This window comes from Grampus griseus, assembly GCF_964374135.1.
Source record: "Grampus griseus genome assembly, chromosome: 16".
Lineage (NCBI taxonomy): Eukaryota > Metazoa > Chordata > Mammalia > Artiodactyla > Delphinidae > Grampus > Grampus griseus.
The window spans coordinates 54,365,939-54,384,453 of NC_139010.1; the positions used below are offsets into that span (position 1 = coordinate 54,365,939).

Here is an 18,515-nt window from a genome sequence, read left to right on the forward strand (position 1 = left end):
TTCGAAGAGTCCAGGACAATTGTCATGTTAAACATTCCTCAGTCTGGCTTTATGTGATTGTTTTCTTGAGATTAGATTCCAGTTGTGTGTATTTGACAAGAAAATTACTTAGGTGATGTTGTGTATGTCCCACTGCATCACATTTCGGCTGAAGACGTGTAATGTCAGCTTATCCCATTATGGGTGATGCTAAGGTGATCACTTATTAAGGAGAAATCTGCCATATCTCTCCATTGCTGAGGTTCTGTTTTCATAGGTAATTAATTAAAAATCTATGGCATGGTACTTTAAGACCTTGTGAATATACTGTTTCCCAAATCATTCATCCAACAGTTTTAGCATTAATTGATGATCTTTACTTGAATTGTTGAAAAATGAGAATTTTTCTAATTTTATCATCTGTTTTTTTTAATCTAGAATTCATCCATAACGAAGTGTTCCCCCACATTTTAAAATTAAGAGAAACAAATTTCATCCCAAAGATAAATGCTCAGTAGTTGTTAGTGTACTTGTTGATATTATCTAAGAAGTCACTTTTCCTCTTGGGAAAATTTTCTTTCTTACTGTGGTAAAATAAGTATAACATAAAAATGACCATTTTAGCTATTTTAAAGTGTACAATTCAGTGAAATTTAGTACATTCACAGTATTGTGCAACCATAGCTACTATCTAGTTCCAGAACATTTTCATCACTGCAAAAGGAAATCCACCACCCGTTAAGCAGTCATTGCCCATTCCTCACTCCTTACAGCCCCCGACAGCCACTAATCTGTCTCTGTATGGATTTGCCAGATGCCATTTTTGATCAGATCAGACCTCTATTTTAAAAAGCCCTATAAACAGATTCCAAATACATCTGACTTTTCAAGAGCCCTCAGAGGCTTCCATTTTAAACTATGATCCACAAATGAGATGTAAGAAAGCTGAAATGATGAAATAGAGTCAAGGGTGGGATACAGACAGCAGTGTGCAAACGTTGTGATAAGTAAAGGGGATTCAGAGATCTAGCACCCAAGTAACCAAGTACACAGTACTTCAAATGCTATTGAAGGCCACTTTAGTAACATCACTGCCACTGGTCTTAAACTCATCCCTGTTTATTACTTGGTCTGTCTGTCTGGAATTGCTGCTGCCCTTCTTTGGACCTGGGACTCCTCATGTCTAGATCAAAAAATGGGACTAAATGACTTGTAACATTTCTACCGCTCCACGACCTCTTTATAATTCATTTATCTTCATCTTTCATTCCAGGGCACGACTATAGTAACATTGCTGAGTTCTGTGCTACATGATGACAAAGAATTCCCCAACCCAGAGGTGTTTGACCCAGTCCACTTCCTGGATGAGAGTGGCAACTTTAAGAAGAGTGACTACTTCATGGCTTTCTCAGCAGGTATTAAAAATTAATTTCCTTAGGTACTTAGGGAACAAGACACCTTTCTGGAATTGGTTGGAACTTAATGATGCCCACTCTGAAACTAAGAATCTGTGACCCTTTTTCCTTGGAGTTCAGGGACATCTATTTGTTGTGAAGCCTGTTATTTTGTGAACAATCAGTTGGGTGTGTATTCAGAGTAACATTTTTGGGGTTTGGTTTTGTTTTTCTAAAATCGTTCTTGAGGCAGGTGTGGTATATATGAGAGTGCATCACAGTGGGCATCAGAAAATCTCAGTTTAAATCCTGGTTTTATTAATTATGAGCTATGTGACACTGGACGTTTCTGTTTACCCAGAATCTTCCTTTCACTCATTTGAAAAATACAAAATTACAGTCTCTACCTTCCAATGTTTATTTTGGTGGGGTAGATGTGGAGTTTCAAGGAAAGAGTCATGTACATTTACTTATATAATTACTTTATCTTTGGTCATTCAAGATGTTTGAATTAAGTTAGTGTTAACCATGAATTCCAAGAATGTAGATCTGGTTGAAATCAAGCGGTGTTTATTGGGGGTTTGTTAGGACTATAGCCCAGGAGACACAGATCCAAGAAGCACTTAAATTGTGTTCTTCCAGACTAAAATGGGGAAATTTATAAAGGCAGAAAACCACAAGGGCACATAACTTTTTGTCAAGAATTAGAATTGTAGATGACAATATGTAAGGATGCTTGTAAGCAAGAATTGGTTGGGGTTCGAAATGGTTACATAGTTGTGAAGGGGGAGGGGAACTTTGAACATACAAAATTGTAGCAAGCACCTGTTAGCATATATTGTTTTGAAAATGGCTGGTGGAGTCCTTGAGTTTGACACAGTTGGGAATTCAAGTTCTCAGTGATGCAGGAACATATCTAAACACATCCACAATGAGTATGTGGCTTCATTTTAGGTGTCTGAACCATAGTTATTCCATTCTGATTTTTAAAGGATCTTAAATATGTCATCATTAACTATATTATGTATAGGCAAATGTAATATTAATACAGTACATTAAAATATTTAAAAACCTTTCATTTTTAAGGACAAAGTGTCCTAGTGTTAGATATAACATTAAAAGATAAACATTAAAAAACAAAATAAAAAATCTTAAAATTTGTATGGAAACACATAAGACCCCAAATAGCCAAAGCAGTCTTGGGGGTAAAACAGAACTGGAGGAATCAGACTCCCTGACTTCAGACTATACTACAAAGCTATAGTAATCAAGACAATATGGTACTGGCACAAAAACAAATATAGATCAGTGGAACAGGATAGAAAGCCCAGAGATAAACTCACGCACCTATGGTCAACTAATCTATGACAAAGGAGGCAAGGATATACAATGGAGAAAAGACAGTCTCTTCAGTAAGTGGTGCTGGGAAAACTGGACAGCTGCATGTAAAAGAATGAAATTAGAACACTTCCTAACACCATACACAAAAATAAACTCAAAATGGATTAGAGACCTAAATGTAAGACCGGACACTATAAAACTCTTAGAGAAAAACATAGGAAGAACACTCTTTGACATAAATCACAGCAAGATCTTTTTTGATCCACCTCCTAGAGTCATGGAAATAAAAACAAAAATAAACAAATGGAACCTGATGAAACTTAAAAGCTTTTGCAAAGCAGACTACAAACAAGATGAAAAGGCAACCTTCGGAATGGGAGAAAATATTTGCAAACAAATCAACGGACAAAGGATTAATCTCCAAAATATATAAACAGCTCATGCAACTCAATATTAAAAAAAAAAAAATCCAGTAAAAAAATGGGCAGAAGACCTAAATAGACATTTCTCCAAAGAAGACATACAGGGCTTCCCTGGTGGCGCAGTGGTTGAGAGTCCACCTGCCGAGGGGGGGGACACGGGTTCGTGCGAAGATCCCACATGCCACGGAGCGGCTAGGCCCGTGAGCCATGGCCGCTGAGCCTGTGCTCCACAACAGTGAGAGGCCCGCGTACTGCAAAAAAAAAAAAAAAAAAAAGACATACAGATGGCCAAGAAGCACATGAAAAGCTGCTCAACATCACTAATTATTAGAGAAATGCAAATCAAAAATACAATGAGGTATCACCTCACACCAGTTAGAATGGACATTATCAGAAAATCTACAAATAACAAATGCTGGAGAGGGTGTGGAGAAAAAGGAACCCTCTTGCACGGTTGGTGGGAATGTAAATTGATAGAATCACTATTGAGAACTGTATGGAGGTTCCTTAAAAAACTAAATATAGGGAGCTTCCCTGGTGGCGCAGTGGTTGAGAGTCTGCCTGCCGATGCAGGGGACGCGGGTTCGTGCCCCGGTCCGGGAAGATCCCATATGCCGCGGAACGGCTGGGCCCGTGAGCCATGGCCGCTGGGCCTGCGCGTCTGGAGCCTGTGCTCCGCAACGGGAGAGGCCGCAACAGTGAGAGGCCTGCGTACAGCAAAAAAAAAAAAAAAAAAACTAAATATAGTATTACCGTATGACCCAGCAATCCCACTACTGGGCATATACCCAGAGAAAACCATAATTCAAAAAGACACATGCACCCCAATGTTCATTGCAGCACTGTTTACAATAGCCAGGACATGGAAGCAACCTAAGTGTCCATCAACAGATGAATGGATAAAGAAGATGTGGCACATATATACAATGGAATATTACTCAGCCATAAAAAGGAACGAAATTGGGTCATTTGTAGAGACGTGGATGAATCTAGAGACTGTCATACAGAGTGAAGTAAGTCAGAGAGAAACAAATATCGTATATTAACGCAAATACGTGGAACCTAGAAAAATGGTACAGATGAACCAGTTTGCAGGGCAGAAATTGAGACACAGATGTAGAGAACAAACGTATGGACACTAAGGGGGGAAGTGGGGGAGGGGTGGGGTGGTAGTGTGATGAATTGGGAGATTGGGATTGACATATATACACTAATATGTATAAAATGGATAAGTAATAAGAACCTGCTGTATAAAATAAAATTCAAAGAAAAAAAGTAATAAGTACTTTTTGTTGATCATTTGGTTTGTTGACCATTTTGATTTCCTGCATCATGAAGATGTTCAGGGTTTTTTTATTCCTATATTTATGTTTTCTTTTTTTTAATGGATTCATAGGAATTTTTCTACATTCAGGATATAAATTTTTTGTTCATTTATCAGTATTGTAGTGGTCTCTCCCATCCTGTGTCATTTTATTTTGTTTTGTTTCTTAAAAAAAACAAAATAAAAAAAGGCATAGAATACACCGATTGGCCTCAGAGTCTTAAATCCCCAACTGGTCATTGTTTGAATCCAGAGTTATAAGCCTTTTTTCGGCCTCAAATTATTTATTTCAATGGTTCTCAATCCTGGCTGCGCAGTGGGACTCCCCTCTCCCCTTTTCTAAAAAATTATCAATACCTCGACCCAATCCCAGTACAGTTAAACCAGAATCTCCAGAGTGTCCTTGGACACAGAGAAAACAAGACTAAAAGTTTATTTTTATCAGTGGGGCAAGGTCTACTCAGAATGGGAGTGCAAAGTGGCTGTACTTGATTGGTCTGTTTCTATCAGAGAGGCACAAGCTGAATTAGCAGGGACTGTTATAAAAGCTTTAGATTCCAGGCTCCCAGCTGTCTGAGTAAGAGGAGAAGGTTTCTGTGGATCCGGCTGTGCTCTGTCTCTCCTGTCTGCTTCTCCTGTCACTCTGGAAACAGAGCTCTGGGAAAGGGCAGCTCCCTCCTGGCCCCCACTCCTCCCCCAATTCCTGGAAATATCGTTAGATATTAGATGTTAAGGACATCAGCAAATCCTTAACCAATGTAAGTAGGTTTTATGCTTCTTCACTGTCTTGCAAACGGTAAGTAAATTAATCCCAATGATGAAACTAATACATATTGTCATGGGCACACTGTCAAAACAGGCCAGCGTGAGGTAAATTACTTCCTATAAATTTTGACCTTTTTCTTGCCTTTTCAGGCCTGTCATTGTCATAAATAGATGAGCAAAGTAATGTGTTTTGTGAGTAGAGAAACATTTAGGTGTTTGTATGGTAGAATCAAAATAATAAAGTGTCAAAAGCTTGTAGTGTTTCTTCCCTTCTTTGTTTCACAGCCATTTGCTATGATTTGGCACTGAAGGTAAGTGGTATGTGAAGTGTTTTGTGATTCGAAATTTTCTTCCAGAAGTCATATACTATATAAGCTGTGTGTTTTGTTCAGATGGCCATGAAAAGAGAACTTTTCTGAAGAAGGGCATTGTGCCTGATGTTAAGGAAGTAGCTTGGGATCAGGACCAGCATGAGTGAATGAAAGAAAGTAGTCATCAGTCAGGGTCCAACTGATGGTAATGGTGTTCATTTGGATTCTGCAAGGAGCTGCTGTCTGTAGCCTATGAATGCTGCAGGATGGAAGACACTCTTCTTCCATGAGATGCTGCACGTCCTGGCACTGCCTGTATGATGCCTGCTTTCTTTCTGTGTTAGTAATACCAGCAGATCTCAAACTAGGCTGGGCATTGAAATTATTTGAATTTATTTTTTATAATATAGATTCTAGTATTCATCATAGGGCTACAGAATCAGAATTCTAATGACTGCTCTACAGGTGATTCTGAAGCAGTCAGCTGGCTGTTGGTCCAGAGGTGGGCATTGAGGATCGGTACAATTCTCAAGGATCAGAGGGTGAATACGAAGAGCTTCAAATCTGAATCCTCTATATAGTAGCCCTGGGATGCTGGAAATGGAACAGAATTCCTTAACCTCAGTTTCCTTATTTATAAGTGGGGCAAATAAACCTGCTGAAGGTGCTGATATGAGGATGAATTGTAATCTGTGTACCAACTACTCGGGCCACTGCCTGACACATCAGTGGTAGCTATAAGTGGTAGCTATAACAATCACCATAATAGTTATGTAATAAATACAGAAATATTTTAGGCTACATGTGGCAGAATAAAAACATAATAGGATGATAATATATTCCACGTCAGGCACAATATATTGACTTTGCTATTACATGTATGGCCATTCCCAACTCTCAAAAGTCTGTGGCCCTGTGTTCACTGTGTATTTTGGAATGAAGCCAACGGTGGTCTTGCGTGGATATGAAGCATGAAGGAAGCTCTGATTGATCTGGGAGAGGAGTTTTCTAGAAGAGGCAGCGTCCCAATGCTTGAAAGAGCTACTAAGGGACATGGTAGGTGTGCATGAGCACATGTTCAGCATTGATAATGGGTGGGGGTGGAGAGGATAAAAACAGGAATTTGAAGAGCCCCCAGCAGAGCTTGGTTCACCTGAAAAGCCGCCAAGTGTCAGCTCACTCCTCCTTCCCTAGCACCTCCCCCCTAGTTTCTGTTTCCCCTCCCGGTAGGAATCATGTTTAACAATGGGAAAATATGGGAGGAGACCCCGGCGCTTCTCCCTCATGACCCTGCGGAATTTCGGGATGGGGAAGAGGAGCATTGAGGACCGAGTTCAAGAGGAAGCCCACTGCCTTGTGGAGGAGTTGAGAAAAACCAACAGTGGGTGATGCTATGCTCTGTCACTCTGACCTTAACAGTTGGCTCTCTTCTCCAGTGACGTCCTTGGAAACATTACAGGGGTGGCCACATCTTTCATAGGGGTCATGGTTGTCACCCCTCAGATGGAGGAGGGAGGATGTGGAACACAGACAGCCAAGGGAACTTTTGTGTATCTATGCTTGTTGTGTGTGTACACCAATGATGGGGCACACAGTGTGGGTATAAATGTGTTTTAATCATACTCTATCCTGAATTTTGTGTTCAATTCAGAAATCACAAAGAATAGTTTAAAGTCATTTCCTGAAAGAGTTCTAGAACAATGTTTTTCCTGTAGCATTAATGTGGCTTATCTATTCCAGAGCATTTCACCAGGGAATACTTGTTAATTGAACAGGGTGGGAATGACCCTTGTGCAGCATGAAACAAGTGACACGTGTGTTCCCTTAATTGGACTATATTTATATTTTCAACCTCACAGAGATGTCTGAGAGTTACTTCCAGGGCCCAGGCCTACAATTCTGGCAAATAGTAATGACATCTAAGGGTTTTAATCATTTAGGTGTATCTTATTGCATTTCTTCTCAATTATGATTTCTCTGTAAATGCAGCACTATTTTAAAAATACCTTTACTGTATATTTACCTTTACCACTGAGCATTTTCCATTGTAATTTTCCTGTTTCTAGCTGTGGCCTTTCCTTTTCCATTAGAGAAGTCTCTTTAACATTTCTTGTAAACTGGTTTGGTGGTGCTGAAGTCTTTTAGCTTTTGCTTGTCTGTAAAATTTCTGATGTCTTTATCAAATCTGAATGAGAGCCTTGCTGGGTAGAGTATTCTTGGTTGTCAGTTTTTTCTTTTTTCTTTTTTTTTCTTTTTTTTTTTTTTTTGCGGTACGTCCCCTGCATCGGCAGGTGGACTCTCAACCACTGCGCCACCAGGGAAGCCTGTCAGTTTTTTCTCTTCATCACTTTTTTTCTTTTTAACTTTAAATTTATCATGCCGCTTTCTTCTTGCCTGCAGTTTCTGTTGAAAAGTCAACTAATAGTGTTGTGGGAGTTCCCTTGTGTGTAACTTGTTACTTTTCCCTTGCTGCTTTTAATCTTCTCTCTTTATGTTTAATTTTTGACATTTTAATTACAATGTATCTTGGTTTGTTCCTCTTTGGGTTGACCTGTTCAGGACTCTGTGCTTCCTGGACTTGGATGTCTGTTACTGATCCCAGGTTAGGGAAGTTTTCAGCTATCATGTCTTCAAATATGTTCTCTGCTCCTTTATCTCTCTCTTCTTCTTCTGGAACTGCTATAATGTGAGTGTTAGTATGATTGTTGGTGTCAGAGATCTCTTAAACTGTCTTCATTTCTTTTCATTCTTTTTTCTTTTTTCTGTTCATTGTCAGTGATTTCTACTACTTTGTCTTCCACCTCACTGATCCATTCCTCTCTTTCATTTAGTCTATTCTTGATTCTTTCTAGTGTATTTTTCATGTCATTTATTATATTCTTCATCTCTGTTTGGTTGTTCTTTATATTTTCCAACTCTTTGTTAAAAACTACTAACTTCTTGCTCTGTGTATCCATTCTTCTCCCAAGTTCTTTGATCATCTTAACAATCATTACCCTGAACTCTTTCTTGAGTAGATTACATATCTCTACTGCACTTAGTTCTTCTGTGGTTTTATCTTTTTCCATCATTTGGAACATGTTTTTCTGTCACCTCATTTTTTCTAACTTGCTGTTTTTATTTCTATGTATCTGCTAGGTTGGTTATAGTTCCTGACCTTGGAGAAATGGCCTTTTGTGGGAGATGTCCAGTGTGTCCCAGCAGCACACTCCTCTCTCATCATTGGAGCTGTATTCCTCAGGATTTCCCCCTATGTGGGCTGTGTTGGTCCTTCTGTTGTGGTGGGCTGAGTACTGTAGGCAACCTGGTAGGCTTGGTTGGCCCTAGTCAGGTTATTCCCACAGCTGGTATGGGACCACTGATAGGTGGGGCTGGTTCCTGACAGAGCAGGCTGTGGGTTCTGGGGTGTCCAGAAGCTTGTGTTGGCCTGCTGTTTGTCAGGGCTGGGGCCCAGCGAGTCCCGGGGCACATGCTGGCCTTTTGATGGGTGGGTTGGGTGTGCAGTCTGCAGGACTATCATTGTTCTGGGGCTGGGCGTCTGCCCTCTGCTGGGCGAGGCTGGTGCTGGACCTAGCGTAGGCTAACTGGTGGGCAGGTCTGAGGTCCAGTAGGTCTCGGTTGGTGCTGGCCTGCTAATGGTTGGGCTGGATTTGCAGATTGTGGGCCTGTGGTGGTCCTGTGACTGGTGTCCACTCATGGTACGTGAGGCTGGTCCCAAGGCTAGGGCAGGCTTACTGGTTGACAAGGCAGGGGCCCAGCTGGTCCCAGGGCTAGCCTACTGCTATGTGGACTGGGTCTGCCTGCTGTGGGGCTGTCATTCTCCTGGGGTTCTTACCTACCTGCTGGTGGGTGAGGCTTGTCCTGAGGCTGAGACCAGTACAAAACATGATGATTAGTGATGTTGACCATCTTTTCATGTACCTGTTGATCATTTTTATTTCTTCTTTTTTTAAGTGAACACAAGATAAAGATATTATTTAATTCATTAATGAGGAAATCTGTTACAACCTGTTGTAATAAGGTGTTACTATCTGTTCAAGGGAGAAGGGTAAAAAAGTACAGACTTACTTAGAGTAGAGGAATGTTGACATGAATGTGCAAATGAAGACAGAACTAGCTGGGAAAGTCAATTGAACCTCTACTGGACAGAACAGAGCTTGTATGTCTATAGGCAAGAATTATTTTGTACTGCTATTAGGCATTGATAATTTACAAATTATTACAGACATCTCCAATAAAATCACAGTCAGATAAAGCACAGGGGTGAGGTATAGTATAGTTTTCTGCTGGAGCACACATTTTCCCTGCACTGTAGCTGTAACTACACCTACATATCCAGGTTAAAAAAAAAAAATCGACTTTCTTGAAAGGATGTGATTTACACTCAATATTTCCCCCTCAGCTTTACTGAGATACAGTTGGTATACAACATTGTGTTAGTATAAGATATACAACTTATTGATTTGACATGCTCAGATATTGCAATATGATTACCATCATAGCATTGTCTAACAGCTCCATCAGACTACATAATTACCATTTCTTTGGGAAACATTTAAGATCTACTCCCTTAGCAACTTGCAGGTATATTATACAGTAATGTTAATTGAAATCACAGTTCTGCACATTAGCTCCCCAGAATTTATTCATAATCTAACTGGAAGTTTGTACTTTTTGACCAATATCTCCCCATTTCCCACACTCGCCAGCCCCTGGAAACCACCCTTCTACTCTTTGTTTCTTTGAGTTTGGCTTTTTTAGATTCCACATTTAAGTTAAATCATATGGTTGGTATTTGTCTTTTTCTATGTGACGCATTTCACTCAGCATAATGCCCTCAAGAGCCATCCATGTCATTGCAAATGCAAGGATTCCCTCCTTTCTCATGGCTGAGTAATGTTCCATTGTGTGTGTGTATATATTTGACCCTTGAACAGCATGGGTTTGAAATATGTAGGTCCACTTATATGCGGATTTAAAAAAATAAATATGTAGTACAGTACTACACGTTCTGTGGTTGGTTGAATCATCAGATGTGAAATTGTGGATATGGAAGACTGACTGTAAAGTTATGCATGGATTTTTGCCTGTGCAGGGGGTCCATGCCCCTAACTCCCATATTGTTCATGAATCAAATGGATATAAGTGAAAAACATTCATCTGTTTGTCAGTGGAAATAATAATAGGAATAGAAAATGATTTTATTTGAGCCAAACTGAGAATTACAGCCTGGGAGACACAGATTCAAGAAGCAGTTGAATTGAGTTCTGCCAGACTACAAAATGGGGGAGATTTATAAAGGCAAAACCCACAAAATACGTGGGTTGTTTGTCAAGAACTATAATTGAAGGTGACAAGAAGTAGGGATTCTTGTTAAGGAGGTATTGGTTTGGGTCTGAAATGGTTGCACAGTTACAAGGGAGACCTTGAGACCATAAGGTTGCAGGTGGCAGCTGTCAGCAGATATTTTGTAGAGAATGGTTGGTGGTGTCCTTGAGTCTGATACACTTCGGATAATTCATGTTCTCAGTAATGCAGGAATGTGTCTGAAACCACGTCCACCATGGCCACCCAGCCAGCCCCATTTTGAATGCCTGAACCACAGTTACTCCATTTTAATTTATAAATGCATTCTCTTCTTTAATGGTTAAAGCAGATGTACAATGCATGTTTAAGGCCACAAAACAGGCTGTTCTAGACAGCATAAAATCTAAGCCATATCATGTATAAGCCAGAATGACTTCTCCATACCTCAGTATGTGAAAATTTCTTCCATCATGTTATGGACAGATAGGTTGTTTCCACATGTTGGATATTGTGAATAATGCTGCAGTAAACGTGAGAGCACAGGAATCTCTTTGATATCCAGTTTTCATTTCCTTCAGATATATACCCAGAAGTAGGAATCCTGGATAATACGGTAGTTCTATTTTTAATATGTGGAGGCACCTCCATACTGTGTTACAAATTGGCTGTTTACATTCACACCAGTTTACATTCACACCAACAGTGCACAAGTGTTCTTTTTTCTCCACATCCTATCCAACATTTGTTATCTTTTTACTTTTTGATGACAGTCATTCTAACAGGTGTGAGGTGATGTCTCATTGTGGTTTTGATTTGCATTTCCCTGATGATTAGTGATTTTGAGCACTTTTTTTAATGTACATGTTGGCCATCTGTATGTCTTTGGAAAAATGTCTGTTCAGTTCCTCTGCCTGTTTTTAACCAGATTATTTTTTCCTATTAAGTTGTAATGGTTTCTTTAAATAAATATTTTTGATATTAACCTCTTATCAGATATATGATTTGCAAACATTTCCTCTCCGTTTGTAGGTTGCCATTTCATTTTGTTGATCATTTTGTCTTGCTCGCAGAAAAGCTTTTTAGTTTGATATAGTCCCCTTGTTTATTTTTGCTTTTATTGCTTGTGCTTTTGTTACATTAAAAAAAAAAATCATTGCCAAGACCAATGTCAGGAAGTCTTTTCCCTGAGTTTTCTTCTTGGAGTTTTATTGTTTCAGGTCATACATTTAAGTCTCTAATCCATTTAGAGTTGACGTTTCTGAGTGCTGTAAGATAGGGGTCCTGTTTCATTCTTTTACTTTTGGACGTCCAGTTTTCCCAACACCACTTATTGAAGAGACTATCCTTTCCCCAATGAGTATTCTTGACTCCCTTGTCAAATATTAGTTGATAGTATATGTGTGGGTTTATTTCTGGGCTTTCAGTTCTGTTCATTGGTCTATATGTCTGTTTTTATGCCAGTATACTACTGTGTTGACTTCCTTTTTTAGCTTTGTGATATAATTTGAAGACAGAAAATTTAATACATTCAGCTTCTTTCTTCATTCTCAGGACTTCTTTGGGTATTTGGGGTCGTCCATATAAATATTAGGATTGTTTTTTATATTTCTTTAAAAAATGCCGTTAGAATTTTGGTGGAAATTGTATTGAATCTATAGATGTCTTTGGGTAATAAGGACATATTAACAATACTAAGATTGATCTGTAAACAGTATGTATCTTTCCATTTATTTGTGCCTTCTTTATTTCATCAATGTCTTGTGAAAGAACATTGTACAGAGCTTTCTCTTGTTTTTCTTTTGCATTCTTTTTTAATATTTTTTTCCATTATGGTTTACCACAGGATATTCAGTATAGTTCCCTGTGCTATACGTTAGGACCTTGTTGTTTATCCATTCTAAATGTAATAGTTTGCATCTACCAACCCCAAACTCCCAGTCCATCCCTCTCCCTCACTCCCTCCCCCTTGGCAACCACAAGTCTGTTCTCTATGTCTTTGAATCTGTTTCTGTTTTGTAGATAGGTTCATTTGTACCATATTTCAGATTCCCCATATAAGTGATATCATATGATATTTGTCTTTCTCTTTCTGACTTACTTCACTTAGTATGAAAATCTCTAGTTGCATCCATGTTGCTGCAAATGGCATTATTTCGTTCTATTTTTTACGGCTGAGTAGTATTCCATTGTATATATCTACCACATCGTCTTGAGCTTTTCCTTCCTTGGTTAAATTTATTCCTAAGTATTCTATTGTTTTTGTTGCTGTTTAAAATGGGATTAATTTCCTTAATTTTTTCCATAGAGCTTGTTGATAGTCTATAGAAACACAGATGATTCTTGTATATTGATTTTTGTATCCTGCACCTTTACTGAGTTCATTGATTAGTTCTATCAATTTTTAGTTGAGTCTTTAGGGTTTTGTGCATGTGCAAACAGACTTTTTTCTTTTCCTTTGGATACCTTTTATTTATTTTTCTTGTGTGATTGCTCTGGCTAGGACTTCCAGTACTATGTTTAATAGGAGTGATAAGAGTGGGCACAATCATATTGTTTCTTTTTTTTTTTAGTTTTTAAAAATTTTTATTTATTTATTTATTTATTTTTGGCTGCGTTGGGTCTTTGTTGATGCACATGGGCTTTCTCTAGTTTTGGCAAGCGGGAGCTACTCTTCATTGCGGTGCGCGAGCCTCTCATTGCAGTGGATTGTCTTGTGGAGCACGAGTTCTAGGCGCGCGGGCTTCAGTAGTTGTGGCTCACGGGCTCTAGAGCGCAAGTTCAGCGGTTGTGGTGCACAAGCTTAGTTGCACTGCGGCATGTGGGATCTTCCCAGACCAGGGATCCCTGTGTCCCCTGCATTGGCAGGCAGATTCTTATCCACTGTGCCTCCAGGGAAGCCCAATCATATTGTTTCTGATCTTAGGGTAAAAGCTTCCAACTGTTCAACTGTGAGTATGATGTTAGCTGTGGGCTTGTCGTATATGGCTTTTACTGTGTTGAGTAAAGTACTATAGAAGTGCTTTTATCATGAAAGAATTTCGAATTTTGTCAGATGTTTTTTTCTGCATCTATTGAGATGATCATATGAGTTTTACTCTTCATTCTTTTAATGTAGTGAATCACATTTATTGATTTATGTAAGTTCAAAAGATTTTGAGAAGGATTGGCAATGCTTGCCGATCCTTAAGTGTTTGTAGAATCACCAGTGAAACCATCTGATTCTGGACTTTTTTTTGTTGTTAGGATTTTTTATTACTGATTTGACAACCTTATCATTATTGGTTAGTCAGATTTTCTATTTCTTCATGAATCAATCCTAACAGGTTGTGCGTTTCTAGAAATGTATTCATTTCTTGTAGATTATCCAATTTGTTGGTAGATAATTGTTCATAGTAGCCTCTTCTTTTTTTTTTGTATTTCACTGGTATTGGCTTTAACATCTCTTCTTGACTTCTTATTTTATTTATTGCATCTTCTCTCTTTTCTTCTTAGTTAGTCTAGCTAAAGTTTTGTCGATTTTGTCTTTTAACTTCTATACTAGAAGTAATAGTGGTTTATTCACCACCTCTACATTGTGACAGTATTCTGGATTTGTCTATATATTTACCTATGTCAGCTACCTTTATACTTTCATATGCTTTTCTGTTGCTGCTCAGTGTTCTGTTGTTTCAATGTTATGGAATTCTTTTAGCTTTTCTTATAAGACATGTCTAGTGGCAATTAATTCCCTCAGCTTTTGTATATTTGGGAAAGTGTTTATTTGTCTTTTATTTTTAAAGAATTGTTTTGCCAGATACAGTATTCCTTGTTGGCAGCTTTTTTCTTTCTGCATTTTGAATATATCATCCCATTGCTTTCTTTTTTTTTAATATTTATTTTATTTATTTGGTTGCACCAGGTCTTAGTTGCTGCAGGTGGGCTCCTTGGTCGTGGCTCACAGGCTCCTTAGTTGTGGCATGTGAACTCTTAGTTGCGGCATGCACATAGGATCTAGTTCCCTGACCAGGGATCGAACCTGGGCCTCCTGCATTGGGAGCGTGGAGTCTTAACCACTGCGCCACCAGGCAAGTCCCCCATTGCTTCCTGGCCTGCAGTGGTTTTGCTTAGAAGACTATTGTTAGTCTTATGATTGTTCTTTTGTATGTGACAAGTCACTTGTTTTGCTGCTACCAAAATTCTCTCCTTGTCTTTGATTTTGACAATTTGAGTATAATGTATCTCAGAGTGGATTTCTTTAGTTCATCCTAGTTAGAGTGTGTTGGCCTTATAGAATCTGAGTGATAAATTTTCACCCAGATACGGGAAGTTTTTGCCATTATTTCTTCAAATAAGCTTTCTCTCTTTTCCCATAATGTGTATATTGATCCACTTGTTGATGTCCCGTAAGTCCCTTAGGGGTGCCCACACTCATCACTATTATTCAACATAGTTTTGGAAGTTTTGGCCGCAGCAATCAGAGAAGGAAAAGAAATAAAAGAAATCCAAATTGGAAAAGAAGAAGTAAAGCTGTCACTGTTTGCAGGTGAGATGATACTATACATAGAGAATCCTAAAGATGCTACCAGAAAACTACTAGAGCTAATCAATGAATTAGTAAAGTAGCAGGATACAAAATTAATGCACAGAAATATCTTGCATTCCTATACACCAACAACGAAAATTCAGAAAGAGAAATTAAGGAAACACTCCCATTTACCATTGCAACAAAAAGAACAAAATACCTAGGAATAAACCTACCTAAGGAAGCAAAAGACCTGTATGCAGAAAACTATGACTCTGATGAAAGAAATCAAAGATGATGCAAACAGATGGAAAGATATACCATGTTCTTGGATTGGAAGAATCAACACTGAAAATGACTATACTACCCAACTCAACCTACAGATTCAATGCAATCCCTATCAAATTACCAATGGCATTTTTCACAGAACTAGAACAAGAAATTTTACAGTTTGTATGGAGACACAAAAGACCCCAAATAGCCAAAGCAATCTTGAGAAAGAAAAACGGAGCTGGAGGAATCAGGTTTCCAGACTTCAGACTATACTACAAAGCTACAGTAATCAAGACAGTATGGTACTGGCACAAAAACAGAAAAATAGATCAATGGAACAGTATAGAATGCCCAGAGATAAACCCACGCACCTATGGTCAACTAATCTATGACAAAGGAGGCAAGGATCTACAACGGAGAAAAGACAGTCTCTTCAGTAAGTGGTGCTGGGAAAACTGGACAGCTACATGTAAAAGAATGAAATTAGAACACTCCCTGACACCATACAAAAAATAAACTCAAAATGGATTAAAGACCAAATGTAAGGCTGGACACTATAAAACTCTTAGAGGAAAACCTAGGAAGAACACTCTTTGACATAAATCACAGCAAGATCTTTTTTGACCCACCTCCTAGACTAATGGAAATAAAAACAAAAATAAACAAATGGGACCTAATGAAACTTAAAAGCTTTTGCACAGCAAAGGAAACTATAAACAAGATGAAAAGACAATCCTCAGAATGGGAGAAAATATTTACAAACGAATCAACAAAGGATTAATCTCCAAAGTATATAAACATCTGATGCAGCTCAATATTAAAAAAACAAACAACCCAATTAAAAATGGGCAGAAGATCTAAATGGACATTTCTCCAAGGAAGACACACAGATGGCCAAGAGACACATGAAAAGCTTCTCAACATCACTAATTATTACAGAAATGCAAATCAAAACTACAATGAGGTATCACCTCATACCAGTTAGAATGAGCATCATCAGAAAATCTACAAACAACAAATGGTGGAGAGGGTGTGGAGAAAAGGGAACCCTCTTGCACTGTTGGTGGGAATGTAAACTGATACAGCCACTATGGAGAACAGTATGGAGGTTCCTTAAAAAACTAAAAATAGAATTACCATATGACCCAGCAATCCCACTACTGGGCATATACCTAGAGAAAACCGTAATTCAAAAAGACACATGCACCCCAGTGTTCATTGCAGCACTGTTTGCAATAGCCAGGTCATGGAAGCAACCTAAATGCGTGTTGACAGACGAACGGATAATGAAGATGTGGTACATACATACAATGGAACATTACTCAGCCATAAAAAGGAACGAAATTGGGTCATTTGCAGAGACGTGGATGGACCTAGAGACTGTCATACAGAGTGAAGTAAGTCAGAAAGAGAAAAACAAATATCGTATATTAACACATATATGTGGAATCTAGAAAAATGGTACAGATGAACCGGCAGAAATAGAGACACAGTTGTAAAGAACAAACGTATGGACACCAAGGCGGGAAAGCGGGGGGTGGGAGGGGTGGGGGGGATGAATTGGGAGATTGGGATTGACATGTGTACACTAATATGTATAATATGGATAACTAATAAGAACCTGCTGTATAAAAAAATAAAATTAAATATATATATATATATAAGGGAATAATTTTTAAAACAAAATTACACCTTTTATCTGATAGAATTAGGGGATGGAATTTTCCCCCAGTTTTGTATTTTAAAAAATGTAAATCTAGGGACTTCCCTGGCGGTCCAGTGGTTAAGACGTCACCTTTCAGTGCAGGGGATGCAGGTTCAGTCCCTGGTTGGGGAGCTAAGATCCCACATGCCTCACAGCCAAAAATCCAAAACATAAAACAGAAGCAATATTGTAACAAATTCAATAAAGACTTTAAAAATTGTCCACATCAAAAAAGATCTTTAAAAAATTTAAATCTAAATAACTTTCAAAAATGTATATATTTTAAATGTGTGTGTATGAAAGTGTGTTGAAATCTGTCTGTCCCTCAGTTCATCATATGTATGTCCCAAGAACAAAGATTTTCTCATTCATAACAGTAATAATATTTGTGCTCAGGAGTTACTGTTGATACAATATCGTCTAATACACAACCTATATTTAAATTTTTCCAACTTTCCTAGAATATCTTTTATAGCCTTTTCTCTTTGCAGTTCAGTCTCCAGTGAAGGAACAAGCATATCATTTGGTTATCTTTTCCCTTTGGTCTCCTGTAATCAAGAACAGTTCTCTTTGTTTCTTTATTTCTTTTCAGTACATTTACCTTTTTGGAGTCCAGGCTAGTAGTCGTGTAAAATGTTTGATTGTTTTCTAGATATTAGATTCCAGTTATGATTTTGGTGAGAGAACTACATAGGTAATATGCATGTCCCACTGAATCTCATTGGGGAGGTGAGGGCACATAGTATCACTTACCCCATTATTGGTTATGTCAACCTTCTCACTAAATAAAGTGGTATCTCCCAGATGTCTACATTGCAGAGGTTCCATTATCTAATACATAATTAATAAAAATTTATGGCATGGTACTTTAAGACCTTGTGAATATCCTACACCCAAAGCGTTCACCCAACAGCGTTAGCATTTATTGATGGTCCTAAGCTGAATTGTTGCAAAATGATAATTTTTTCCATTTTTATCATCCCTTCTGTGTTTTGTTTTGTTTTGTGTTTTTGTTTTTTTTTTTGTGGTACGCGGGGCTCTCACTGTTGTGGCCTCTCCCGTTGTGGAGCACAGGCTCCGGACGTGCAGGCTCAGCGGCCATGGCTCACGGGCCCAGCTGCTCCGCGGCATGTGGGATCTTCCTGGATCGGGGCACGAACCCGTGTCCCCTGCATCGGCAGGCGGGCTCTCAA

At 38.6% G+C, this 18,515-nt stretch overlaps 1 pseudogene across 1 annotated transcript in view; it reads left to right on the forward strand.

Moving 5' to 3' along the window:
* LOC309834294 (cytochrome P450 2C18-like) overlaps positions 1-6,925 on the forward strand; it is a 41,405-nt pseudogene extending 34,480 nt beyond the window's left edge. Inside the window, exons 9-10 of the transcript in view lie at positions 1,253-1,394; positions 6,767-6,925. The product of the transcript in view is annotated as a cytochrome P450 2C18-like (transcript). The remainder of the gene's footprint in view (positions 1-1,252; positions 1,395-6,766) is intronic.
* The last annotated feature ends 11,590 nt before the right edge of the window (positions 6,926-18,515 follow it).